General features: G+C 47.1%; 44 non-coding genes and 20 pseudogenes across 44 annotated transcripts; all 64 read left to right on the top strand.

The window, feature by feature from the left end:
- Window positions 1–20: 20 nt before the first annotated feature.
- Window positions 21–139, top strand: LOC135724524 (5S ribosomal RNA). Its single transcript, XR_010524188.1, has one exon. It is a non-coding gene; the product is annotated as a 5S ribosomal RNA (ribosomal RNA).
- A 124-nt stretch (window positions 140–263) lies between these two features.
- On the top strand, window positions 264–382 carry LOC135724869 (5S ribosomal RNA). Its single transcript, XR_010524525.1, has one exon. It is a non-coding gene; the product is annotated as a 5S ribosomal RNA (ribosomal RNA).
- A 125-nt stretch (window positions 383–507) lies between these two features.
- LOC135724882 (5S ribosomal RNA) lies at window positions 508–626 on the top strand. Its single transcript, XR_010524537.1, has one exon. It is a non-coding gene; the product is annotated as a 5S ribosomal RNA (ribosomal RNA).
- Window positions 627–751: 125 nt separating this feature from the next.
- On the top strand, window positions 752–870 carry LOC135724893 (5S ribosomal RNA). The gene has a single exon (XR_010524548.1). It is a non-coding gene; the product is annotated as a 5S ribosomal RNA (ribosomal RNA).
- Window positions 871–996: 126 nt separating this feature from the next.
- LOC135724032 (5S ribosomal RNA) lies at window positions 997–1,115 on the top strand. Its single transcript, XR_010523707.1, has one exon. It is a non-coding gene; the product is annotated as a 5S ribosomal RNA (ribosomal RNA).
- A 125-nt stretch (window positions 1,116–1,240) lies between these two features.
- Window positions 1,241–1,359, top strand: LOC135724904 (5S ribosomal RNA). The gene has a single exon (XR_010524559.1). It is a non-coding gene; the product is annotated as a 5S ribosomal RNA (ribosomal RNA).
- Window positions 1,360–1,484: 125 nt separating this feature from the next.
- On the top strand, window positions 1,485–1,603 carry LOC135723672 (5S ribosomal RNA). Its single transcript, XR_010523364.1, has one exon. It is a non-coding gene; the product is annotated as a 5S ribosomal RNA (ribosomal RNA).
- A 126-nt stretch (window positions 1,604–1,729) lies between these two features.
- Window positions 1,730–1,848, top strand: LOC135726193 (5S ribosomal RNA; annotated as a pseudogene).
- A 126-nt stretch (window positions 1,849–1,974) lies between these two features.
- LOC135724591 (5S ribosomal RNA) lies at window positions 1,975–2,093 on the top strand. The gene has a single exon (XR_010524253.1). It is a non-coding gene; the product is annotated as a 5S ribosomal RNA (ribosomal RNA).
- Window positions 2,094–2,213: 120 nt separating this feature from the next.
- Window positions 2,214–2,332, top strand: LOC135723673 (5S ribosomal RNA). The gene has a single exon (XR_010523365.1). It is a non-coding gene; the product is annotated as a 5S ribosomal RNA (ribosomal RNA).
- A 125-nt stretch (window positions 2,333–2,457) lies between these two features.
- On the top strand, window positions 2,458–2,576 carry LOC135724915 (5S ribosomal RNA). Its single transcript, XR_010524570.1, has one exon. It is a non-coding gene; the product is annotated as a 5S ribosomal RNA (ribosomal RNA).
- Window positions 2,577–2,702: 126 nt separating this feature from the next.
- LOC135724592 (5S ribosomal RNA) lies at window positions 2,703–2,821 on the top strand. The gene has a single exon (XR_010524254.1). It is a non-coding gene; the product is annotated as a 5S ribosomal RNA (ribosomal RNA).
- Window positions 2,822–2,941: 120 nt separating this feature from the next.
- On the top strand, window positions 2,942–3,060 carry LOC135726037 (5S ribosomal RNA; annotated as a pseudogene).
- A 125-nt stretch (window positions 3,061–3,185) lies between these two features.
- LOC135724927 (5S ribosomal RNA) lies at window positions 3,186–3,304 on the top strand. The gene has a single exon (XR_010524582.1). It is a non-coding gene; the product is annotated as a 5S ribosomal RNA (ribosomal RNA).
- A 125-nt stretch (window positions 3,305–3,429) lies between these two features.
- LOC135723775 (5S ribosomal RNA) lies at window positions 3,430–3,548 on the top strand. Its single transcript, XR_010523461.1, has one exon. It is a non-coding gene; the product is annotated as a 5S ribosomal RNA (ribosomal RNA).
- Window positions 3,549–3,668: 120 nt separating this feature from the next.
- Window positions 3,669–3,787, top strand: LOC135723676 (5S ribosomal RNA). The gene has a single exon (XR_010523367.1). It is a non-coding gene; the product is annotated as a 5S ribosomal RNA (ribosomal RNA).
- Window positions 3,788–3,912: 125 nt separating this feature from the next.
- LOC135724939 (5S ribosomal RNA) lies at window positions 3,913–4,031 on the top strand. Its single transcript, XR_010524593.1, has one exon. It is a non-coding gene; the product is annotated as a 5S ribosomal RNA (ribosomal RNA).
- A 126-nt stretch (window positions 4,032–4,157) lies between these two features.
- LOC135725968 (5S ribosomal RNA) lies at window positions 4,158–4,276 on the top strand (annotated as a pseudogene).
- Window positions 4,277–4,396: 120 nt separating this feature from the next.
- On the top strand, window positions 4,397–4,515 carry LOC135726451 (5S ribosomal RNA; annotated as a pseudogene).
- A 125-nt stretch (window positions 4,516–4,640) lies between these two features.
- On the top strand, window positions 4,641–4,759 carry LOC135724950 (5S ribosomal RNA). Its single transcript, XR_010524604.1, has one exon. It is a non-coding gene; the product is annotated as a 5S ribosomal RNA (ribosomal RNA).
- A 126-nt stretch (window positions 4,760–4,885) lies between these two features.
- On the top strand, window positions 4,886–5,004 carry LOC135726734 (5S ribosomal RNA; annotated as a pseudogene).
- A 125-nt stretch (window positions 5,005–5,129) lies between these two features.
- LOC135724961 (5S ribosomal RNA) lies at window positions 5,130–5,248 on the top strand. Its single transcript, XR_010524616.1, has one exon. It is a non-coding gene; the product is annotated as a 5S ribosomal RNA (ribosomal RNA).
- Window positions 5,249–5,373: 125 nt separating this feature from the next.
- Window positions 5,374–5,492, top strand: LOC135726452 (5S ribosomal RNA; annotated as a pseudogene).
- A 125-nt stretch (window positions 5,493–5,617) lies between these two features.
- LOC135724371 (5S ribosomal RNA) lies at window positions 5,618–5,736 on the top strand. Its single transcript, XR_010524039.1, has one exon. It is a non-coding gene; the product is annotated as a 5S ribosomal RNA (ribosomal RNA).
- Window positions 5,737–5,856: 120 nt separating this feature from the next.
- On the top strand, window positions 5,857–5,975 carry LOC135726851 (5S ribosomal RNA; annotated as a pseudogene).
- A 125-nt stretch (window positions 5,976–6,100) lies between these two features.
- LOC135725099 (5S ribosomal RNA) lies at window positions 6,101–6,219 on the top strand. Its single transcript, XR_010524749.1, has one exon. It is a non-coding gene; the product is annotated as a 5S ribosomal RNA (ribosomal RNA).
- Window positions 6,220–6,343: 124 nt separating this feature from the next.
- On the top strand, window positions 6,344–6,462 carry LOC135724972 (5S ribosomal RNA). The gene has a single exon (XR_010524628.1). It is a non-coding gene; the product is annotated as a 5S ribosomal RNA (ribosomal RNA).
- Window positions 6,463–6,587: 125 nt separating this feature from the next.
- Window positions 6,588–6,706, top strand: LOC135725785 (5S ribosomal RNA; annotated as a pseudogene).
- A 125-nt stretch (window positions 6,707–6,831) lies between these two features.
- Window positions 6,832–6,950, top strand: LOC135724984 (5S ribosomal RNA). Its single transcript, XR_010524639.1, has one exon. It is a non-coding gene; the product is annotated as a 5S ribosomal RNA (ribosomal RNA).
- Window positions 6,951–7,075: 125 nt separating this feature from the next.
- On the top strand, window positions 7,076–7,194 carry LOC135723776 (5S ribosomal RNA). Its single transcript, XR_010523462.1, has one exon. It is a non-coding gene; the product is annotated as a 5S ribosomal RNA (ribosomal RNA).
- Window positions 7,195–7,314: 120 nt separating this feature from the next.
- On the top strand, window positions 7,315–7,433 carry LOC135723677 (5S ribosomal RNA). The gene has a single exon (XR_010523368.1). It is a non-coding gene; the product is annotated as a 5S ribosomal RNA (ribosomal RNA).
- Window positions 7,434–7,558: 125 nt separating this feature from the next.
- LOC135724996 (5S ribosomal RNA) lies at window positions 7,559–7,677 on the top strand. The gene has a single exon (XR_010524651.1). It is a non-coding gene; the product is annotated as a 5S ribosomal RNA (ribosomal RNA).
- A 126-nt stretch (window positions 7,678–7,803) lies between these two features.
- LOC135724593 (5S ribosomal RNA) lies at window positions 7,804–7,922 on the top strand. The gene has a single exon (XR_010524255.1). It is a non-coding gene; the product is annotated as a 5S ribosomal RNA (ribosomal RNA).
- Window positions 7,923–8,042: 120 nt separating this feature from the next.
- LOC135726453 (5S ribosomal RNA) lies at window positions 8,043–8,161 on the top strand (annotated as a pseudogene).
- A 125-nt stretch (window positions 8,162–8,286) lies between these two features.
- Window positions 8,287–8,405, top strand: LOC135725008 (5S ribosomal RNA). The gene has a single exon (XR_010524662.1). It is a non-coding gene; the product is annotated as a 5S ribosomal RNA (ribosomal RNA).
- Window positions 8,406–8,531: 126 nt separating this feature from the next.
- On the top strand, window positions 8,532–8,650 carry LOC135726092 (5S ribosomal RNA; annotated as a pseudogene).
- A 125-nt stretch (window positions 8,651–8,775) lies between these two features.
- LOC135725019 (5S ribosomal RNA) lies at window positions 8,776–8,894 on the top strand. The gene has a single exon (XR_010524673.1). It is a non-coding gene; the product is annotated as a 5S ribosomal RNA (ribosomal RNA).
- A 125-nt stretch (window positions 8,895–9,019) lies between these two features.
- On the top strand, window positions 9,020–9,138 carry LOC135726454 (5S ribosomal RNA; annotated as a pseudogene).
- A 125-nt stretch (window positions 9,139–9,263) lies between these two features.
- Window positions 9,264–9,382, top strand: LOC135726457 (5S ribosomal RNA; annotated as a pseudogene).
- A 125-nt stretch (window positions 9,383–9,507) lies between these two features.
- On the top strand, window positions 9,508–9,626 carry LOC135723786 (5S ribosomal RNA). The gene has a single exon (XR_010523472.1). It is a non-coding gene; the product is annotated as a 5S ribosomal RNA (ribosomal RNA).
- Window positions 9,627–9,752: 126 nt separating this feature from the next.
- Window positions 9,753–9,871, top strand: LOC135726093 (5S ribosomal RNA; annotated as a pseudogene).
- A 125-nt stretch (window positions 9,872–9,996) lies between these two features.
- On the top strand, window positions 9,997–10,115 carry LOC135725031 (5S ribosomal RNA). The gene has a single exon (XR_010524685.1). It is a non-coding gene; the product is annotated as a 5S ribosomal RNA (ribosomal RNA).
- Window positions 10,116–10,240: 125 nt separating this feature from the next.
- Window positions 10,241–10,359, top strand: LOC135726458 (5S ribosomal RNA; annotated as a pseudogene).
- Window positions 10,360–10,484: 125 nt separating this feature from the next.
- LOC135723883 (5S ribosomal RNA) lies at window positions 10,485–10,603 on the top strand. The gene has a single exon (XR_010523566.1). It is a non-coding gene; the product is annotated as a 5S ribosomal RNA (ribosomal RNA).
- A 120-nt stretch (window positions 10,604–10,723) lies between these two features.
- Window positions 10,724–10,842, top strand: LOC135726852 (5S ribosomal RNA; annotated as a pseudogene).
- Window positions 10,843–10,967: 125 nt separating this feature from the next.
- LOC135725100 (5S ribosomal RNA) lies at window positions 10,968–11,086 on the top strand. The gene has a single exon (XR_010524750.1). It is a non-coding gene; the product is annotated as a 5S ribosomal RNA (ribosomal RNA).
- A 124-nt stretch (window positions 11,087–11,210) lies between these two features.
- LOC135725043 (5S ribosomal RNA) lies at window positions 11,211–11,329 on the top strand. The gene has a single exon (XR_010524696.1). It is a non-coding gene; the product is annotated as a 5S ribosomal RNA (ribosomal RNA).
- A 125-nt stretch (window positions 11,330–11,454) lies between these two features.
- LOC135725786 (5S ribosomal RNA) lies at window positions 11,455–11,573 on the top strand (annotated as a pseudogene).
- Window positions 11,574–11,698: 125 nt separating this feature from the next.
- LOC135725054 (5S ribosomal RNA) lies at window positions 11,699–11,817 on the top strand. Its single transcript, XR_010524707.1, has one exon. It is a non-coding gene; the product is annotated as a 5S ribosomal RNA (ribosomal RNA).
- Window positions 11,818–11,942: 125 nt separating this feature from the next.
- Window positions 11,943–12,061, top strand: LOC135722011 (5S ribosomal RNA). Its single transcript, XR_010521760.1, has one exon. It is a non-coding gene; the product is annotated as a 5S ribosomal RNA (ribosomal RNA).
- Window positions 12,062–12,185: 124 nt separating this feature from the next.
- LOC135725066 (5S ribosomal RNA) lies at window positions 12,186–12,304 on the top strand. Its single transcript, XR_010524718.1, has one exon. It is a non-coding gene; the product is annotated as a 5S ribosomal RNA (ribosomal RNA).
- A 126-nt stretch (window positions 12,305–12,430) lies between these two features.
- On the top strand, window positions 12,431–12,549 carry LOC135724033 (5S ribosomal RNA). The gene has a single exon (XR_010523708.1). It is a non-coding gene; the product is annotated as a 5S ribosomal RNA (ribosomal RNA).
- Window positions 12,550–12,674: 125 nt separating this feature from the next.
- On the top strand, window positions 12,675–12,793 carry LOC135724382 (5S ribosomal RNA). The gene has a single exon (XR_010524050.1). It is a non-coding gene; the product is annotated as a 5S ribosomal RNA (ribosomal RNA).
- Window positions 12,794–12,918: 125 nt separating this feature from the next.
- LOC135722430 (5S ribosomal RNA) lies at window positions 12,919–13,037 on the top strand. Its single transcript, XR_010522162.1, has one exon. It is a non-coding gene; the product is annotated as a 5S ribosomal RNA (ribosomal RNA).
- Window positions 13,038–13,162: 125 nt separating this feature from the next.
- On the top strand, window positions 13,163–13,281 carry LOC135725078 (5S ribosomal RNA). Its single transcript, XR_010524729.1, has one exon. It is a non-coding gene; the product is annotated as a 5S ribosomal RNA (ribosomal RNA).
- A 126-nt stretch (window positions 13,282–13,407) lies between these two features.
- LOC135725090 (5S ribosomal RNA) lies at window positions 13,408–13,526 on the top strand. The gene has a single exon (XR_010524740.1). It is a non-coding gene; the product is annotated as a 5S ribosomal RNA (ribosomal RNA).
- Window positions 13,527–13,652: 126 nt separating this feature from the next.
- Window positions 13,653–13,771, top strand: LOC135725935 (5S ribosomal RNA; annotated as a pseudogene).
- Window positions 13,772–13,891: 120 nt separating this feature from the next.
- LOC135726791 (5S ribosomal RNA) lies at window positions 13,892–14,010 on the top strand (annotated as a pseudogene).
- Window positions 14,011–14,135: 125 nt separating this feature from the next.
- LOC135725101 (5S ribosomal RNA) lies at window positions 14,136–14,254 on the top strand. The gene has a single exon (XR_010524751.1). It is a non-coding gene; the product is annotated as a 5S ribosomal RNA (ribosomal RNA).
- Window positions 14,255–14,380: 126 nt separating this feature from the next.
- LOC135725114 (5S ribosomal RNA) lies at window positions 14,381–14,499 on the top strand. Its single transcript, XR_010524763.1, has one exon. It is a non-coding gene; the product is annotated as a 5S ribosomal RNA (ribosomal RNA).
- Window positions 14,500–14,625: 126 nt separating this feature from the next.
- LOC135724594 (5S ribosomal RNA) lies at window positions 14,626–14,744 on the top strand. The gene has a single exon (XR_010524256.1). It is a non-coding gene; the product is annotated as a 5S ribosomal RNA (ribosomal RNA).
- Window positions 14,745–14,864: 120 nt separating this feature from the next.
- LOC135725268 (5S ribosomal RNA) lies at window positions 14,865–14,983 on the top strand (annotated as a pseudogene).
- Window positions 14,984–15,108: 125 nt separating this feature from the next.
- LOC135725126 (5S ribosomal RNA) lies at window positions 15,109–15,227 on the top strand. The gene has a single exon (XR_010524774.1). It is a non-coding gene; the product is annotated as a 5S ribosomal RNA (ribosomal RNA).
- A 125-nt stretch (window positions 15,228–15,352) lies between these two features.
- On the top strand, window positions 15,353–15,475 carry LOC135726932 (5S ribosomal RNA; annotated as a pseudogene).
- Window positions 15,476–18,568: the final 3,093 nt, after the last annotated feature.

An 18,568-nucleotide genomic window follows, 5' to 3' on the forward strand; every position in this document is an offset into this window, starting at 1 on the left:
TTCGAATCGAGTCAGCACTCGCTTACGGCCACACCACCCTGAGCACGCCCGTTCTCGTCTGATCTCGGAAGCCAAGCAGGGTCGGGCCTGGTTAGTACTTGGATGGGAGACCGCCTGGGAATACCAGGTGCTGTAAGCATTTAATTAATTAATTATTTTTTATGTCATTTTTTCCCATGAATGCGACCTTTCTGTAAGCGTTCACTGATGTCATGGCGTTGCCACATAAGTCTTGAAGTGTCTATCGAAGCGAGTCAGCACTCGCTTACGGCCACACCACCCTGAGCACGCCCGCTCTCGTCTGATCTCGGAAGCCAAGCAGGGTCGGGCCTGGTTAGTACTTGGATGGGAGACCGCCTGGGAATACCAGGTGCTGTAAGCATTTAATTAATTAATAATTTTTTTATGTCATTTTTTCCCATGAATGCGTCCTTTCTGTAACCATTTACCGATGTCATTGCATTGCCACATTAGCCTTGAAGTGTCTCTCGAATCGAGTCAGCACTCGCTTACGGCCACACCACCCTGAGCACGCCCGCTCTCGTCTGATCTCGGAAGCCAAGCAGGGTCGGGCCTGGTTAGTACTTGGATGGGAGACCGCCTGGGAATACCAGGTGCTGTAAGCATTTAATTAATTAAATATTTTTTTATGTCATTTTTTCCCATGAATGCGACCTTTCTGTAAGCGTTCACTGATGTCATGGCGTTGCCACATAAGTCTTGAAGTGTCTATCGAAGCGAGTCAGCACTCGCTTACGGCCACACCACCCTGAGCACGCCCGCTCTCGTCTGATCTCGGAAGCCAAGCAGGGTCGGGCCTGGTTAGTACTTGGATGGGAGACCGCCTGGGAATACCAGGTGCTGTAAGCATTTAATTAATTAATTATTTTTTTTATGTCATTTTTTCCCATGAATGCGTCCTTTCTGTAACCATTTACCGATGTCATTGCGTTGCCACATTAGCCTTGAAGTGTCTCTCGAATCGAGTCAGCACTCGCTTACGGCCACACCACCCTGAGCACGCCCGTTCTCGTCTGATCTCGTAAGCCAAGCAGGGTCGGGCCTGGTTAGTACTTGGATGGGAGACCGCCTGGGAATACCAGGTGCTGTAAGCATTTAATTAATTAATTATTTTTTTATGTCATTTTTTCCCATGAATGCGATCTTTCTGTAAGTGTTCACCGATGTCATGGCGTTGCCACATAAGTCTTGAAGTGTCTATCGAAGCGAGTCAGCACTCGCTTACGGCCACACCACCCTGAGCACGCCCGCTCTCGTCTGATCTCGGAAGCCAAGCAGGGTCGGGCCTGGTTAGTACTTGGATGGGAGACCGCCTGGGAATACCAGGTGCTGTAAGCATTTAATTAATTAAATATTTATTTATGTCATATTTTCCCATGAATGCGTCCTTTCTGTAACCATTTACCGATGTCATTGCGTTGCCACATTAGCCTTGAAGTGTCTCTCGAATCGAGTCAGCACTCGCTTACGGCCACGCCACCCTGAGCACGCCCGCTCTCGTCTGATCTCGGAAGCCAAGCAGGGTCGGGCCTGGTTAGTACTTGGATGGGAGACCGCCTGGGAATACCAGGTGCTGTAAGCATTTAATTAATTAATTATTTTTTTTATGTCATTTTTTCCCATGAATGCGTCCTTTCTGTAACCATTTACCGATGTCATTGCGTTGCCACATTAGCCTTGAAGTGTCTCTCGAATCGGGTCAGCACTCGTTTACGGCCACACCACCCTGAGCACGCCCGCTCTCGTCTGATCTCGGAAGCCAAGCAGGGTCGGGCCTGGTTAGTACTTGGATGGGAGACCGCCTGGGAATACCAGATGCTGTAATAATTTAATTGATTAATTATTTTTTTTATGTCATTTTTTCCCATGAATGCGTCCTTTCTGTAACCATTTACCGATGTCATTGCGTTGCCACATTAGCCTTGAAGTATCTCTCGAATCGAGTCAGCACTCGTTTACGGCCACACCACCCTGAGCACGCCCGCTCTCGTCTGATCTCGGAAGCCAAGCAGGGTCGGGCCTGGTTAGTACTTGGATGGGAGACCGCCTGGGAATACCTGGTGCTGTAAGAATTAAATTAATTAATTATTTATGTCATTTTTCCCATGAATGCGTCCTTTCTGTAAGCGTTCTCCCATGGCATGGCGTTGCCACATTAGTTTTGAAGTGTCTCTCGAATCAAGTCAGCACTCGCTTACGGCCACGCCACCCTGAGCACGCCCGCTCTCGTCTGATCTCGGAAGCCAAGCAGGGTCGGGCCTGGTTAGTACTTGGATGGGAGACCGCCTGGGAATACCAGGTGCTGTAAGCATTTAATTAATTAAATATTTATTTATGTCATATTTTCCCATGAATGCGTCCTTTCTGTAACCATTTACCGATGTCATTGCGTTGCCACATTAGCCTTGAAGTGTCTCTCGAATCGAGTCAGCACTCGCTTACGGCCACACCACCCTGAGCACGCCCGCTCTCGTCTGATCTCGGAAGCCAAGCAGGGTCGGGCCTGGTTAGTACTTGGATGGGAGACCGCCTGGGAATACCAGGTGCTGTAAGCATTTAATTAATTAATTATTTTTTTTATGTCATTTTTTCCCATGAATGCGTCCTTTCTGTAACCATTTACCGATGTCATTGCGTTGCCACATTAGCCTTGAAGTGTCTCTCGAATCGAGTCAGCACTCGTTTACGGCCACACCACCCTGAGCACGCCCGCTCTCGTCTGATCTCGGAAGCCAAGCAGGGTCGGGCCTGGTTAGTACTTGGATGGGAGACCGCCTGGGAATACCTGGTGCTGTAAGAATTAAATTAATTAATTATTTATGTCATTTTTCCCATGAATGCGTCCTTTCTGTAAGCGTTCTCCCATGGCATGGCGTTGCCACATTAGTTTTGAAGTGTCTCTCGAATCAAGTCAGCACTCGTTTACGGCCACGCCACCCTGAGCACGCCCGCTCTCGTCTGATCTCGGAAGCCAAGCAGGGTCGGGCCTGGTTAGTACTTGGATGGGAGACCGCCTGGGAATACCAGGTGCTCTAAGCATTTAATTAATTAATTATTTTTTTATGTCATTTTTTCCCATGAATGCGTCCTTTCTGTAAGCGTTCTCCCATGGCATGGCGTTGCCACATTAGTTTTGAAGTGTCTCTCGAATCAAGTCTGCACTCGCTTACGGCCACACCACCCTGAGCACGCCCGCTCTCGTCTGATCTCGGAAGCCAAGCAGGGTCGGGCCTGGTTAGTACTTGGATGGGAGACCGCCTGGGAATACCAGGTGCTGTAAGCATTTAATTAATTAATAATTTTTTTATGTCATTTTTTCCCATGAATGCGTCCTTTCTGTAACCATTTACCGATGTCATTGCGTTGCCACATTAGCCTTGAAGTGTCTCTCGAATCGAGTCAGCACTCGCTTACGGCCACACCACCCTGAGCACGCCCGTTCTCGTCTGATCTCGGAAGCCAAGCAGGGTCGGGCCTGGTTAGTACTTGGATGGGAGACCGCCTGGGAATACCTGGTGCTGTAAGAATTAAATTAATTAATTATTTATGTCATTTTTCCCATGAATGCGTCCTTTCTGTAAGCGTTCTCCCATGGCATGGCGTTGCCACATTAGTTTTGAAGTGTCTCTCGAATCAAGTCAGCACTCGCTTACGGCCACGCCACCCTGAGCACGCCCGCTCTCGTCTGATCTCGGAAGCCAAGCAGGGTCGGGCCTGGTTAGTACTTGGATGGGAGACCGCCTGGGAATACCAGGTGCTGTAAGCATTTAATTAATTAAATATTTATTTATGTCATATTTTCCCATGAATGCGTCCTTTCTGTAACCATTTACCGATGTCATTGCGTTGCCACATTAGCCTTGAAGTGTCTCTCGAATCGAGTCAGCACTCGCTTACGGCCACACCACCCTGAGCACGCCCGCTCTCGTCTGATCTCGGAAGCCAAGCAGGGTCGGGCCTGGTTAGTACTTGGATGGGAGACCGCCTGGGAATACCAGGTGCTGTAAGCATTTAATTAATTAATTATTTTTTTTATGTCATTTTTTCCCATGAATGCGTCCTTTCTGTAACCATTTACCGATGTCATTGCGTTGCCACATTAGCCTTGAAGTGTCTCTCGAATCGAGTCAGCACTCGTTTACGGCCACACCACCCTGAGCACGCCCGCTCTCGTCTGATCTCGGAAGCCAAGCAGGGTCGGGCCTGGTTAGTACTTGGATAGGAGACCGCCTGGGAATACCTGGTGCTGTAAGAATTAAATTAATTAATTATTTATGTCATTTTTCCCATGAATGCGTCCTTTCTGTAAGCGTTCTCCCATGGCATGGCGTTGCCACATTAGTTTTGAAGTGTCTCTCGAATCAAGTCAGCACTCGCTTACGGCCACGCCACCCTGAGCACGCCCGCTCTCGTCTGATCTCGTAAGCCAAGCAGGGTCGGGCCTGGTTAGTACTTGGATGGGAGACCGCCTGGGAATACCAGGTGCTCTAAGCATTTAATTAATTAATAATTTTTTTATGTCATTTTTTCCCATGAATGCGTCCTTTCTGTAAGCGTTCTCCCATGGCATGGCGTTGCCACATTAGTTTTGAAGTGTCTCTCGAATCAAGTCTGCACTCGCTTACGGCCACACCACCCTGAGCACGCCCGCTCTCGTCTGATCTCGGAAGCCAAGCAGGGTCGGGCCTGGTTAGTACTTGGATGGGAGACCGCCTGGGAATACCAGGTGCTGTAAGCATTTAATTAATTAATAATTTTTTTTATGTCATTTTTTCCCATGAATGCGTCCTTTCTGTAACCATTTACCGATGTCATTGCGTTGCCACATTAGCCTTGAAGTGTCTCTCGAATCGAGTCAGCACTCGCTTACGGCCACACCACCCTGAGCACGCCCGTTCTCGTCTGATCTCGTAAGCCAAGCAGGGTCGGGCCTGGTTAGTACTTGGATGGTAGACAGCCTGGGAATACCAGGTGCTGTAAGCATTGAATTAATTAATTATTTTTTTATGTCATTTTTTCCCATGAATGCGATATTTCTGTAAGTGTTCACCGATGTCATGGCGTTGCCACATAAGTCTTGAAGTGTCTATCGAAGCGAGTCAGCACTCGCTTACGGCCACACCACCCTGAGCACGCCCGCTCTCGTCTGATCTCGGAAGCCAAGCAGGGTCGGGCCTGGTTAGTACTTGGATGGGAGACCGCCTGGGAATACCAGGTGCTGTAAGCATTTAATTAATTAAATATTTATTTATGTCATATTTTCCCATGAATGCGTCCTTTCTGTAACCATTTACCGATGTCATTGCGTTGCCACATTAGCCTTGAAGTGTCTCTCGAATCGAGTCAGCACTCGCTTACGGCCACGCCACCCTGAGCACGCCCGCTCTCGTCTGATCTCGTAAGCCAAGCAGGGTCGGGCCTGGTTAGTACTTGGATGGGAGACCGCCTGGGAATACCAGGTGCTCTAAGCATTTAATTAATTAATTATTTTTTTATGTCATTTTTTCCCATGAATGCGTCCTTTCTGTAAGCGTTCTCCCATGGCATGGCGTTGCCACATTAGTTTTGAAGTGTCTCTCGAATCAAGTCTGCACTCGCTTACGGCCACACCACCCTGAGCACGCCCGCTCTCGTCTGATCTCGGAAGCCAAGCAGGGCCGGGCCTGGTTAGTACTTGGATGGGAGACCGCCTGGGAATACCTGGTGCTGTAAGAATTAAATTAATTAATTATTTATGTCATTTTTCCCATGAATGCGTCCTTTCTGTAAGCGTTCTCCCATGGCATGGCGTTGCCACATTAGTTTTGAAGTGTCTCTCGAATCAAGTCAGCACTCGCTTACGGCCACGCCACCCTGAGCACGCCCGCTCTCGTCTGATCTCGTAAGCCAAGCAGGGTCGGTCCTGGTTAGTACTTGGATGGGAGACCGCCTGGGAATACCAGGTGCTCTAAGCATTTAATTAATTAATTATTTTTTTATGTCATTTTTTCCCATGAATGCGATCTTTCTGTAAGCGTTCACTGATGTCATGGCGTTGCCACATAAGTCTTGAAGTGTCTATCGAAGCGAGTCAGCACTCGCTTACGGCCACACCACCCTGAGCACGCCCGCTCTCGTCTGATGTCGGAAGCCAAGCAGGGTCGGGCCTGGTTAGTACTTGGATGGGAGACCGCCTGGGAATACCAGGTGCTGTAAGCATTTAATTAATTAAATATTTATTTATGTCATATTTTCCCATGAATGCGTCCTTTCTGTAACCATTTCCGATGTCATTGCGTTGCCACATTAGCCTTGAAGTGTCTCTCGAATCGAGTCAGCACTCGCTTACGGCCACACCACCCTGAGCACGCCCGCTCTCGTCTGATCTCGGAAGCCAAGCAGGGTCGGGCCTGGTTAGTACTTGGATGGGAGACCGCCTGGGAATACCAGGTGCTGTAAGCATTTAATTAATTAAATATTTATTTATGTCATATTTTCCCATGAATGCGTCCTTTCTGTAACCATTTACCGATGTCATTGCGTTGCCACATTAGCCTTGAAGTGTCTCTCGAATCGAGTCAGCACTCGTTTACGGCCACACCACCCTGAGCACGCCCGCTCTCGTCTGATCTCGGAAGCCAAGCAGGGTCGGGCCTGGTTAGTACTTGGATGGGAGACCGCCTGGGAATACCAGGTGCTCTAAGCATTTAATTAATTAATTATTTTTTTATGTCATTTTTTCCCATGAATGCGTCCTTTCTGTAAGCGTTCTCCCATGGCATGGCGTTGCCACATTAGTTTTGAAGTGTCTCTCGAATCAAGTCTGCACTCGCTTACGGCCACACCACCCTGAGCACGCCCGCTCTCGTCTGATCTCGGAAGCCAAGCAGGGTCGGGCCTGGTTAGTACTTGGATGGGAGACCGCCTGGGAATACCAGGTGCTGTAAGCATTTAATTAATTAATAATTTTTTTATGTCATTTTTTCCCATGAATGCGTCCTTTCTGTAACCATTTACCGATGTCATTGCGTTGCCACATTAGCCTTGAAGTGTCTCTCGAATCGAGTCAGCACTCGCTTACGGCCACACCACCCTGAGCACGCCCGTTCTCGTCTGATCTCGGAAGCCAAGCAGGGTCGGGCCTGGTTAGTACTTGGATGGGAGACCGCCTGGGAATACCTGGTGCTGTAAGAATTAAATTAATTAATTATTTATGTCATTTTTCCCATGAATGCGTCCTTTCTGTAAGCGTTCTCCCATGGCATGGCGTTGCCACATTAGTTTTGAAGTGTCTCTCGAATCAAGTCAGCACTCGCTTACGGCCACGCCACCCTGAGCACGCCCGCTCTCGTCTGATCTCGGAAGCCAAGCAGGGTCGGGCCTGGTTAGTACTTGGATGGGAGACCGCCTGGGAATACCAGGTGCTGTAAGCATTTAATTAATTAAATATTTATTTATGTCATATTTTCCCATGAATGCGTCCTTTCTGTAACCATTTACCGATGTCATTGCGTTGCCACATTAGCCTTGAAGTGTCTCTCGAATCGAGTCAGCACTCGCTTACGGCCACACCACCCTGAGCACGCCCGCTCTCGTCTGATCTCGGAAGCCAAGCAGGGTCGGGCCTGGTTAGTACTTGGATGGGAGACCGCCTGGGAATACCAGGTGCTGTAAGCATTTAATTAATTAATTATTTTTTTTATGTCATTTTTTCCCATGAATGCGTCCTTTCTGTAACCATTTACCGATGTCATTGCGTTGCCACATTAGCCTTGAAGTGTCTCTCGAATCGAGTCAGCACTCGTTTACGGCCACACCACCCTGAGCACGCCCGCTCTCGTCTGATCTCGGAAGCCAAGCAGGGTCGGGCCTGGTTAGTACTTGGATGGGAGACCGCCTGGGAATACCTGGTGCTGTAAGAATTAAATTAATTAATTATTTATGTCATTTTTCCCATGAATGCGTCCTTTCTGTAAGCGTTCTCCCATGGCATGGCGTTGCCACATTAGTTTTGAAGTGTCTCTCGAATCAAGTCAGCACTCGCTTACGGCCACGCCACCCTGAGCACGCCCGCTCTCGTCTGATCTCGTAAGCCAAGCAGGGTCGGGCCTGGTTAGTACTTGGATGGGAGACCGCCTGGGAATACCAGGTGCTCTAAGCATTTAATTAATTAATAATTTTTTTATGTCATTTTTTCCCATGAATGCGTCCTTTCTGTAAGCGTTCTCCCATGGCATGGCGTTGCCACATTAGTTTTGAAGTGTCTCTCGAATCAAGTCTGCACTCGCTTACGGCCACACCACCCTGAGCACGCCCGCTCTCGTCTGATCTCGGAAGCCAAGCAGGGTCGGGCCTGGTTAGTACTTGGATGGGAGACCGCCTGGGAATACCAGGTGCTGTAAGCATTTAATTAATTAATAATTTTTTTTATGTCATTTTTTCCCATGAATGCGTCCTTTCTGTAACCATTTACCGATGTCATTGCGTTGCCACATTAGCCTTGAAGTGTCTCTCGAATCGAGTCAGCACTCGCTTACGGCCACACCACCCTGAGCACGCCCGTTCTCGTCTGATCTCGTAAGCCAAGCAGGGTCGGGCCTGGTTAGTACTTGGATGGGAGACAGCCTGGGAATACCAGGTGCTGTAAGCATTGAATTAATTAATTATTTTTTTATGTCATTTTTTCCCATGAATGCGATATTTCTGTAAGTGTTCACCGATGTCATGGCGTTGCCACATAAGTCTTGAAGTGTCTATCGAAGCAAGTCAGCACTCGCTTACGGCCACACCACCCTGAGCACGCCCGCTCTCGTCTGATCTCGGAAGCCAAGCAGGGTCGGGCCTGGTTAGTACTTGGATGGGAGACCGCCTGGGAATACCAGGTGCTGTAAGCATTTAATTAATTAAATATTTATTTATGTCATATTTTCCCATGAATGCGTCCTTTCTGTAACCATTTACCGATGTCATTGCGTTGCCACATTAGCCTTGAAGTGTCTCTCGAATCGAGTCAGCACTCGCTTACGGCCACGCCACCCTGAGCACGCCCGCTCTCGTCTGATCTCGTAAGCCAAGCAGGGTCGGGCCTGGTTAGTACTTGGATGGGAGACCGCCTGGGAATACCAGGTGCTCTAAGCATTTAATTAATTAATTATTTTTTTATGTCATTTTTTCCCATGAATGCGTCCTTTCTGTAAGCGTTCTCCCATGGCATGGCGTTGCCACATTAGTTTTGAAGTGTCTCTCGAATCAAGTCAGCACTCGCTTACGGCCACGCCACCCTGAGCACGCCCGCTCTCGTCTGATCTCGTAAGCCAAGCAGGGTCGGGCCTGGTTAGTACTTGGATGGGAGACCGCCTGGGAATACCAGGTGCTCTAAGCATTTAATTAATTAATAATTTTTTTATGTCATTTTTTCCCATGAATGCGTCCTTTCTGTAAGCGTTCTCCCATGGCATGGCGTTGCCACATTAGTTTTGAAGTGTCTCTCGAATCAAGTCTGCACTCGCTTACGGCCACACCACCCTGAGCACGCCCGCTCTCGTCTGATCTCGGAAGCCAAGCAGGGTCGGGCCTGGTTAGTACTTGGATGGGAGACCGCCTTGGAATACCAGGTGCTGTAAGCATTTAATTAATTAATAATTTTTTTTATGTCATTTTTTCCCATGAATGCGTCCTTTCTGTAACCATTTACCGATGTCATTGCGTTGCCACATTAGCCTTGAAGTGTCTCTCGAATCGAGTCAGCACTCGCTTACGGCCACACCACCCTGAGCACGCCCGTTCTCGTCTGATCTCGTAAGCCAAGCAGGGTCGGGCCTGGTTAGTACTTGGATGGGAGACAGCCTGGGAATACCAGGTGCTGTAAGCATTGAATTAATTAATTATTTTTTTATGTCATTTTTTCCCATGAATGCGATATTTCTGTAAGTGTTCACCGATGTCATGGCGTTGCCACATAAGTCTTGAAGTGTCTATCGAAGCGAGTCAGCACTCGCTTACGGCCACACCACCCTGAGCACGCCCGCTCTCGTCTGATCTCGGAAGCCAAGCAGGGTCGGGCCTGGTTAGTACTTGGATGGGAGACCGCCTGGGAATACCAGGTGCTGTAAGCATTTAATTAATTAAATATTTATTTATGTCATATTTTCCCATGAATGCGTCCTTTCTGTAACCATTTACCGATGTCATTGCGTTGCCACATTAGCCTTGAAGTGTCTCTCGAATCGAGTCAGCACTCGCTTACGGCCACGCCACCCTGAGCACGCCCGCTCTCGTCTGATCTCGTAAGCCAAGCAGGGTCGGGCCTGGTTAGTACTTGGATGGGAGACCGCCTGGGAATACCAGGTGCTCTAAGCATTTAATTAATTAATTATTTTTTTATGTCATTTTTTCCCATGAATGCGTCCTTTCTGTAAGCGTTCTCCCATGGCATGGCGTTGCCACATTAGTTTTGAAGTGTCTCTCGAATCAAGTCTGCACTCGCTTACGGCCACACCACCCTGAGCACGCCCGCTCTCGTCTGATCTCGGAAGCCAAGCAGGGTCGGGCCTGGTTAGTACTTGGATGGGAGACCGCCTGGGAATACCTGGTGCTGTAAGAATTAAATTAATTAATTATTTATGTCATTTTTCCCATGAATGCGTCCTTTCTGTAAGCGTTCTCCCATGGCATGGCGTTGCCACATTAGTTTTGAAGTGTCTCTCGAATCAAGTCAGCACTCGCTTACGGCCACGCCACCCTGAGCACGCCCGCTCTCGTCTGATCTCGTAAGCCAAGCAGGGTCGGTCCTGGTTAGTACTTGGATGGGAGACCGCCTGGGAATACCAGGTGCTCTAAGCATTTAATTAATTAATTATTTTTTTATGTCATTTTTTCCCATGAATGCGATCTTTCTGTAAGCGTTCACTGATGTCATGGCGTTGCCACATAAGTCTTGAAGTGTCTATCGAAGCGAGTCAGCACTCGCTTACGGCCACACCACCCTGAGCACGCCCGCTCTCGTCTGATGTCGGAAGCCAAGCAGGGTCGGGCCTGGTTAGTACTTGGATGGGAGACCGCCTGGGAATACCAGGTGCTGTAAGCATTTAATTAATTAAATATTTATTTATGTCATATTTTCCCATGAATGCGTCCTTTCTGTAACCATTTCCGATGTCATTGCGTTGCCACATTAGCCTTGAAGTGTCTCTCGAATCGAGTCAGCACTCGCTTACGGCCACACCACCCTGAGCACGCCCGCTCTCGTCTGATCTCGGAAGCCAAGCAGGGTCGGGCCTGGTTAGTACTTGGATGGGAGACCGCCTGGGAATACCAGGTGCTGTAAGCATTTAATTAATTAAATATTTATTTATGTCATATTTTCCCATGAATGCATCCTTTCTGTAACCATTTACCGATGTCATTGCGTTGCCACATTAGCCTTGAAGTGTCTCTCGAATCGAGTCAGCACTCGTTTACGGCCACACCACCCTGAGCACGCCCGCTCTCGTCTGATCTCGGAAGCCAAGCAGGGTCGGGCCTGGTTAGTACTTGGATGGGAGACCGCCTGGGAATACCAGGTGCTCTAAGCATTTAATTAATTAATTATTTTTTTATGTCATTTTTTCCCATGAATGCGTCCTTTCTGTAAGCGTTCTCCCATGGCATGGCGTTGCCACATTAGTTTTGAAGTGTCTCTCGAATCAAGTCTGCACTCGCTTACGGCCACACCACCCTGAGCACGCCCGCTCTCGTCTGATCTCGGAAGCCAAGCAGGGTCGGGCCTGGTTAGTACTTGGATGGGAGACCGCCTGGGAATACCAGGTGCTGTAAGCATTTAATTAATTAATAATTTTTTTATGTCATTTTTTCCCATGAATGCGTCCTTTCTGTAACCATTTACCGATGTCATTGCGTTGCCACATTAGCCTTGAAGTGTCTCTCGAATCGAGTCAGCACTCGCTTACGGCCACACCACCCTGAGTACGCCCGCTCTCGTCTGATCTCGGAAGCCAAGCAGGGTCGGGCCTGGTTAGTACTTGGATGGGAGACCGCCTGGGAATACCAGGTGCTGTAAGCATTTAATTAATTAATTATTTTTTATGTCATTTTTTCCCATGAATGCGACCTTTCTGTAAGCGTTCACTGATGTCATGGCGTTGCCACATAAGTCTTGAAGTGTCTATCGAAGCGAGTCAGCACTCGCTTACGGCCACACCACCCTGAGCACGCCCGCTCTCGTCTGATCTCGGAAGCCAAGCAGGGTCGGGCCTGGTTAGTACTTGGATGGGAGACCGCCTGGGAATACCAGGTGCTGTAAGCATTTAATTAATTAATTATTTTTTTTATGTCATTTTTTCCCATGAATGCGTCCTTTCTGTAACCATTTACCGATGTCATTGCGTTGCCACATTAGCCTTGAAGTGTCTCTCGAATCGAGTCAGCACTCGCTTACGGCCACACCACCCTGAGCACGCCCGTTCTCGTCTGATCTCGTAAGCCAAGCAGGGTCGGGCCTGGTTAGTACTTGGATGGGAGACCGCCTGGGAATACCAGGTGCTGTAAGCATTTAATTAATTAATTATTTTTTAATGTCATTTTTTCCCATGAATGCGATCTTTCTGTAAGTGTTCACCGATGTCATGGCGTTGCCACATAAGTCTTGAAGTGTCTATCGAAGCGAGTCAGCACTCGCTTACGGCCACACCACCCTGAGCACGCCCGCTCTCGTCTGATCTCGGAAGCCAAGCAGGGTCGGCCCTGGTTAGTACTTGGATGGGAGACCGCCTGGGAATACCAGGTGCTGTAAGCATTTAATTAATTAAATATTTATTTATGTCATATTTTCCCATGAATGCGTCCTTTCTGTAACCATTTACCGATGTCATTGCGTTGCCACATTAGCCTTGAAGTGTCTCTCGAATCGAGTCAGCACTCGCTTACGGCCACACCACCCTGAGCACGCCCGCTCTCGTCTGATCTCGGAAGCCAAGCAGGGTTGGGCCTGGTTAGTACTTGGATGGGAGACCGCCTGGGAATACCAGGTGCTGTAAGCATTTAATTAATTAATTATTTTTTTATGTCATTTTTTCCCATGAATGCGACCTTTCTGTAAGCGTTCACTGATGTCATGGCGTTGCCACATAAGTCTTGAAGTGTCTATCGAAGCGAGTCAGCACTCGCTTACGGCCACACCACCCTGAGCACGCCCGCTCTCGTCTGATCTCGGAAGCCAAGCAGGGTCGGGCCTGGTTAGTACTTGGATGGGAGACCGCCTGGGAATACCAGGTGCTGTAAGCATTTAATTAATTAATTATTTTTTTTATGTCATTTTTTCCCATGAATGCGTCCTTTCTGTAACCATTTACCGATGTCATTGCGTTGCCACATTAGCCTTGAAGTGTCTCTCGAATCGAGTCAGCACTCGCTTACGGCCACACCACCCTGAGCACGCCCGCTCTCGTCTGATCTCGGAAGCCAAGCAGGGTCGGGCCTGGTTAGTACTTGGATGGGAGACCGCCTGGGAATACCAGGTGCTGTAAGCATTTAATTAATTAATTATTTTTTTTATGTCATTTTTTCCCATGAATGCGTCCTTTCTGTAACCATTTACCGATGTCATTGCGTTGCCACATTAGCCTTGAAGTGTCTCTCGAATCGAGTCAGCACTCGTTTACGGCCACACCACCCTGAGCACGCCCGCTCTCGTCTGATCTCGGAAGCCAAGCAGGGTCGGTCCTGGTTAGTACTTGGATGGGAGACCGCCTGGGAATACCTGGTGCTGTAAGAATTAAATTAATTAATTATTTATGTCATTTTTCCCATGAATGCGTCCTTTCTGTAAGCGTTCTCCCATGGCATGGCGTTGCCACATTAGTTTTGAAGTGTCTCTCGAATCAAGTCAGCACTCGTTTACGGCCACGCCACCCTGAGCACGCCCGCTCTCGTCTGATCTCGTAAGCCAAGCAGGGTCGGGCCTGGTTAGTACTTGGATGGGAGACCGCCTGGGAATACCAGGTGCTCTAAGCATTTAATTAATTAATTATTTTTTTATGTCATTTTTTCCCATGAATGCGTCCTTTCTGTAAGCGTTCTCCCATGGCATGGCGTTGCCACATTAGTTTTGAAGTGTCTCTCGAATCAAGTCTGCACTCGCTTACGGCCACACCACCCTGAGCACGCCCGCTCTCGTCTGATCTCGGAAGCCAAGCAGGGTCGGGCCTGGTTAGTACTTGGATGGGAGACCGCCTGGGAATACCAGGTGCTGTAAGCATTTAATTAATTAATAAATTTTTTTATGTCATTTTTTCCCATGAATGCGTCCTTTCTGTAACCATTTACCGATGTCATTGCGTTGCCACATTAGCCTTGAAGTGTCTCTCGAATCGAGTCAGCACTCGCTTACGGCCACACCACCCTGAGCACGCCCGCTCTCGTCTGATCTCGGAAGCCAAGCAGGGTCGGGCCTGGTTAGTACTTGGATGGGAGACCGCCTGGGAATACCAGGTGCTGTAAGCATTTAATTAATTAATTATTTTTTTTATGTCATTTTTTCCCATGAATGCGTCCTTTCTGTAACCATTTACCGATGTCATTGCGTTGCCACATTAGCCTTGAAGTGTCTCTCGAATCGAGTCAGCACTCGTTTACGGCCACACCACCCTGAGCACGCCCGCTCTCGTCTGATCTCGGAAGCCAAGCAGGGTCGGGCCTGGTTAGTACTTGGATGGGAGACCGCCTGGGAATACCTGGTGCTGTAAGAATTTAATTAATTAATTTTTTATGTCATTTTTCCCATGAATGCGTCCTTTCTGTAAGCGTTCTCCCATGGCATGCCGTTGCCACATTAGTTTTGAAGTGTCTCTCGAATCAAGTCCGCACTCGCTTACGGCCACACCACCCTGAGCACGCCCGCTCTCGTCTGATCTCGGAAGCCAAGCAGGGTCGGGCCTGGTTAGTACTTGGATGGGAGATTGCCTGGGAATACCAGGTGCTGTAAGCATTTAATTAATTAAATATTTATTTATGTCATTTTTTCCCATGAATGCGTTCTTTCTGTAAGCGTTCACTGATGTCATGGCGTTGCCACATAAGTCTTGAAGTGTCTGTCGATTCGAGTCGGCACTCGCTTACGGCCACACCACCCTGAGCACGCCCGCTCTCGTCTGATCTCGGAAGCCAAGCAGGGTCGGGCCTGGTTAGTACTTGGATGGGAGACCGCCTGGGAATACCAGGTGCTGTAAGCATTTAATTAATTAAATATTTATTTATGTCATATTTTCCCATGAATGCGTCCTTTCTGTAAGCGTTCTCCCATGGCATGGCGTTGCCACATTAGTTTTGAAGTGTCTCTCGAATCAAGTCTGCACTCGCTTACGGCCACACCACCCTGAGCACGCCCGCTCTCGTCTGATCTCGGAAGCCAAGCAGGGTCGGGCCTGGTTAGTACTTGGATGGGAGACCGCCTGGGAATGGCTCATGACCCCCGCAAGTCCCTATCCTGGGTCCCGATCACCTTGGAAAAAGCCAAGTAAACAGATCAGCAGGACGGTGGAGGGAGGAGATGTGGTGGTTTTGGGAGGGGCCAAATAGAGGGGAGTGGCTAAATGGAAAGCGAGTCCAATGTTTTCTTTCTTCAGGACATCAATACTAAGTTTATGTTCTTTTTATGGTTTTGTTTTTATGTTTTTTGTGAGTAAGACTATGAAGACTACAATCTAAATGTAAAGGTCTAAACTTGAATGTTTTAATAAGTATAATATGATGTCTGTCACGTAATGTAACAAACATAATGCTTCAATTAAAACAATAAAAAACAAGCCATGTAACAAATGTTTTTGCACATATCTATGTGAAGTATGAATTTATGCACTTTATAAATAAACGTGAAACAATGTTTGCAAGATCACTGAAAAAATCTAAGAAACTATAGTAGGCTACTTGAACAAAGTGTAATTTGCTCATATCTGAGATATTATTTACTCTATATGCCCTATTCACCCTCTAGAAAGCATGAAAAAATGTACACATAAAACGGCCTTAATGGAATTTTAGAAAAATACTTAATCTTTACCATACTGGTAAGTAATTCAGGCTCTGCTATACTCAATACAGTTTCATGTGACAGTCTTTACCTCTATTAAGTGGACAAATGGACAACAAGAGAAAGGAATCATATTTGGAAACATTCTTCTTTTATTTGTGCAACAATATATATCTACATAAATAAATAAACAACACAACAATAATAACAATAACACAGGTAACAATGTAAACAGAATAGAATTAACATTAATTATTAAGTAATTTAGCAGAAAATAGATAAATAGGTACTATAAGTTATTATTTACAGGATTCTTATTAAGATACATGTACACATTGAATTATATACAATATACATACAATCAGTGCATTCCATTAATGGAATACTTTTAAAAGTAATTTTCCCCAATACTGTGTACAATATATAAAAGGGGATGAGGTAAACTAGGTCTAATCCAGGTATTGTGATTTGGGGGATGTAGTTGGCTCTCTAATTGTTATTTTTCTTCTTTTTTAGTTCCTCATCAACTACACTTTTGAAGTGTTCAAAACTGTTGAACACAACACCTTCAAAACCTGAAGTGGTGGACTTCCTAGTTGCTGGGCAATAGGTAAATATTTTTTGGCTACTTTCAGCAGCCTTGTCTTTGGATGGCGTGTATCTCTTACGCTGCCCACCACACTGGGGTACATGGCAGGCCCCACAAGGCTTTGTGGATTTATGAGGCTTTATTGGTTTGGATGTCAGCGCAGGAGGCGGTGTGAAAGGTATGACCCCTTGACTGCTGGATGCCCCACAGAGCATCATGGATGGTCCCTGTGGCTGTGCAGGAACCACTACAAGGACAGGTGCATTTGACGCTCTGGGTGGGATGTACGTGGCCACAGGGGGTTTAGGTTGAATGGGCCGGTTCGCAAACTCTTCCACATCTATCCTGCAAAAATAAATCATACATGCGATGATGAGTATAATTCATGAGAAATAATGGGTATGACTATCAATTTACATGGTTTGTTGTGTTTAAGTTTAAACCATTCAGCTGATGAATTCAGATATGTTCACATGTAAGCAATAAGGTATGAGAGGCTGTGCTGTATCGTGAATAAGTAACGGCTGAAGCACTTGCCTCAAGTACCTTATTGCTTTTATAAAACGGTTACCACACAATATTAAAGTAAAAAAAAATGTATTAGTGCAACTTTCATGAAGTTAAATCAGTAAAAGCATTTCTTCTGCTAGAAAAAAATAGTCCCTGACCGTGAACAACAATGTTCCAATATGTGTAATATGCATGAAAGCTCAAATAAAAACAACAAACTGATCTCAAACTTTGTCTCATTCTATGTTTATGTTTATACGTTTGGTTGCTAAGGGTTTTACAGCTTACCTCCGCTTCTGACCATGCCTTTTTCCAGCTGCATGACATAGGCTCTGGTACTGAACCTGAGGTCGATCTGGAGCTGGAAGGGATTCTGGCAGAGTAGGAGCTGCTGGCATTGGTTCTTCTGACAGCACTCTTTGGTGGGGTTTTACCTTTGGCATTACCGTTGCCCTGTAGTTAGCCTTCTTCTCTTCCCGTGCCATGAATGTAGAGATGGACTTGGCATTCAGATTGGGCAGAGGAATGGAGAGACCATTAAGAATGGGATCGTCTCTGACTCGGTCTACAATCCTTTTATACAGGCCCTTGATTGCATTGGTGATTTTAGTGGGGGAGGTGAGACGACTGGCAGGTGGCCGGTTTTTCAGCATCTTAATAACGAGGTAACACAGACGACTATCCTCAGTCACCTGGGCTGCCTGAGGGTACCTCATCCAAGAAAACTTTGTCTTCTGTGCGGCTCTGCTCTCAGGTGTATCAGCTCCCAAGCATCTGCCAAACAGGGTGTAACCCCACCTAGACTCATACCTTTTTACAAAGTTGGCTGCTGACCTGTCATGCTCATGCAGTGCAGCGACTGCAGTGGCAATCTTCAGCCTTAGGTCAGCTGGCACTAGGTGACGGTCACTGTCGTCTGCCAGTTCTAAAAGGAGCAGGGCCAAGGCTTCCACTTCCTCCAGCCCAGGAAGATGCAGATGGTTCTGGGTCATCAGCACATCCTGCATAGCAGGACTGTCCTCCTCCTCCACCTGTTCTGATTGAGTGAGGATGACATGTTTGTCACTGACAGCGTCCATAGGATCCTCCTCTGACTCTACACCCATGTCCACACCCTCATCTGCCAGCTTGTCCTCACTTTGTTCAGCCGTCTCCTCTTCTTCACGGGACTGCTCTTCCTCAACTGCAAATATGTAATGTACTAATCACCAGTGGGTCTAAGCAGTTACAACAACTAACAGTAGACTAATACAAAATGGCAATCCTGCAGTTCATTTGTTTCATAATATGTAAAATAAAACTACATCTTGCATGTCTTGTCATGGATAGAATATGCAACATATTTATAGGTATTTGATCACTTAGGGCCAGATTTCCTAAACAGGGCAAATTAGCATGCAACATAACTCCAAAATTGTGTGAATCATTTAAATATTCTCCTCCCA

Source organism: Paramisgurnus dabryanus, chromosome 9, assembly GCF_030506205.2.
Source record: "Paramisgurnus dabryanus chromosome 9, PD_genome_1.1, whole genome shotgun sequence".
In the NCBI taxonomy this organism is placed as follows: Eukaryota; Metazoa; Chordata; class Actinopteri; order Cypriniformes; family Cobitidae; genus Paramisgurnus; species Paramisgurnus dabryanus.